The sequence below is a fragment of the Pinus tabuliformis genome, chromosome J (assembly GCF_031772625.1).
Source record: "Pinus tabuliformis cultivar Carrire ecotype Pingquan chromosome J, CPIR1, whole genome shotgun sequence".
In the NCBI taxonomy this organism is placed as follows: Eukaryota; Viridiplantae; Streptophyta; class Pinopsida; order Pinales; family Pinaceae; genus Pinus; species Pinus tabuliformis.
The window spans coordinates 1,426,013,781-1,426,016,507 of record NC_142295.1 but is presented as its reverse complement, the minus strand read 5'-3'; positions in this window follow the sequence as shown (position 1 = coordinate 1,426,016,507).

Genomic DNA, 2,727 nt, shown 5'->3' with positions numbered 1-2,727 from the left:
CAGTAGCTTCTCCATAGGCACGGTAATTTGAGCATATGCTTTGGCAAATTTTCTATAATATCTTGTATGTCCCAGTGTTGCGTGTAGCTACTTAACATTTTGCGAGGCCTCTAGATTCACTATCACCCCAATCTTGGCAGGGTTCACCATCAGCCCTTCCTTGCACACCACGTGACCCAACAATATTCGAAAGGGAATACAAAAGATGCATTTCATCAAGTTCTACACAATCTAGTATCTGTGACACATATCCAACAACAGGCCCAGACCTACTACATGGTCCTTTACTAACCCAAACATTGTCGAGTCATCAAAGTATACTTCCAAGAACTTATGAATGAACTCCTTGAATGTTGTGATGACTACATGAGAAAATATCGCAGGCACATTTCTGAGTCTAAATGGAATTACAGTGTATTGAAAACATCCCCATTTCATCACGAATGTCATTTTTATTCTATCCTCAAGTGTGATCTTAATCTGATGATACCCTGAAAACTCATTAGTGAATGAGTAGGCCTCGTTCCCTCCAACATTTTATAATACTTCATCGGTGAATGACGTCGAGAATGGATCAGGGATACAAGCATCATTAAGCTTCCGCAAATCTACGCAAAACCTTATCTCACCCGTCTGCTTCTTCTCTTGAACCACAATTGGGCTCAACCAATAAGATTCTTCAACCGGTTCTATGATGACTACTTCTAGCATCTTATCCAACTCTAAGTGAACCTTTTCCTTTTATTTAGGATTAAGGCGATATGCCCTCTATTTAATATGCTTCGCGTCCAGCTTCAAAGTGATTTTCATAATTCCCAAGTCTTCTACTGTGCCCTTCAAATCTGAAAACTTGGTAGGAAACATGTCCTGATATTTGCGGAGTAACTTAGCAACTTTATACAAAGTAGTGTCATCCCAATAATTGCCAATCTTTGCAAACTTCGGTTTTGCTTCAGTTCCAATGTTTACTTACCTTGTTTTCAGTGGCGCAGTGATGTCCGGGTTGTCTATTTACGACCCTTGACCTTGTGATGCCCTTCCACCTCTAGAGTATTAATATTTATTGGATCTTCATCCTTCTCCTTGGTGGTCACATTATAACATTCTAGCGCATGGCACAACTGGGTGCTCCAATTTGCTTGGACCCACTCTAGAGTTTCTTGCAGTGTTCTGAAGATAACGGCCTTAATCTCCTGTAAGGCTTCATCGATGCTTGTAAAGCCATCTTCAAAACTAAAGGTTAATAATAATCCTTCCCTTAATATATACCACTCTGTGGTGCCATGGTGGAGCCCCGTCTCCAAATACCAATTCATGGGAATTGTATCCAAAGTATGAAAAAATAAGTGTACCCACTTCGACTGTAGATCCATTCCATAATGTTTAGTCCATTTTTCTAGGTGATCTCACGAATCATCCCTCCCATCATATTTCTCAATGAATCGAGTGTTAGGATGTCCAAATCGCAACCTCATCATCCTTCTATAATCTCTCCATCCATCAAAGCTATATGTGTGCATACCCCACCATCGTGCATGCGTAGTGCACGGTGCCAAATCTAGTGCTTTGAAGTGGTGATGCTCAGGGCCTTCACGCTCAAACGCATCCAAAAACTTATTCATGTCAATTAAACCATCACAATAAGGTAAGTTCCTCACCTCCGACAAAACACAGCGCAACGATTTTGTCACCATATTACATCATAGCATGGATACTTCGCAGACTATTCAGTGTAGTGCGCCCCTTCTACAGGGTCCAATGGCACTAAAACTCGAAGCGATTTCCTCTCAAACGACATCATCCTATTCTTTAAATTGATGACCCTATTCATGTCAATGACCCAGTCAATTCTGAGGAGCGTTGGGCATGGATTAATGTCATCAATGACCTTTATCACTTCAAAGTCAACCATCATGCTTGCACCTTCTATATCAATTGTTACTCCATATAGTCATCCCATAGGAATGATCTCTTGTTGGTTTTTCATTCTAAGCTGGATCAGAGACCACTGCAATGCATGGCTCCCCATTCTTTCGCATGTTTTTTTTGGCCAAATGTTCGCATCGGAACCCAGATCCAAGATGGCCCGGCCCATCTCATAATCCTCTATCTGCACAGTGAGCCTCATCTCTTGCCCCATTCTAGCCTTATGTTTGCCAATTTTTCTAACTATGCAGTTTCCATCAAGGGCGTTCTCTTTGCCGACACACTTGTTTATTAACTATTGTTGGCCTTTCACAACTTTGTTATCGTGCAGCAGTTTCATTCAGGTTTCCAAGAACATGGTAAGAACAGATGGATCAAACTCTGCAGGCATGTTGGTTTCTTGCACTTTATTATAGCTTCCTGAGGTGGAGGCCTTAGCGAAGCTCTTCTTGGCTTCCATAAAAGTTCCCTTAGCATGCTCCAGATAAAAACCAAATTCCTTCTCTGGGCCTTGCGGACCCATCTGTCCTCTTCAGGTTTTTATCCTTTATCGTCACTAGTTGTTATTCTGCTTCTTAGCACTATATTCATGCTTTGATCCTCTTCACGGGGCTCAACTCTCATCATTTGTAAGTTCAACGTAGGTTGTTGAGGCTACGCCTTTTTCTCCTACATCTTAGCTATTAGAACTAGGTATTATTCTATACTGTGATCAAACTCACTGTAGTATTAACATGATGGGTGAGTCTGATTCTGAAACTCCCATGTGTAGTTCCCTTGTGTCCCAAAGTTGTAGCAAAT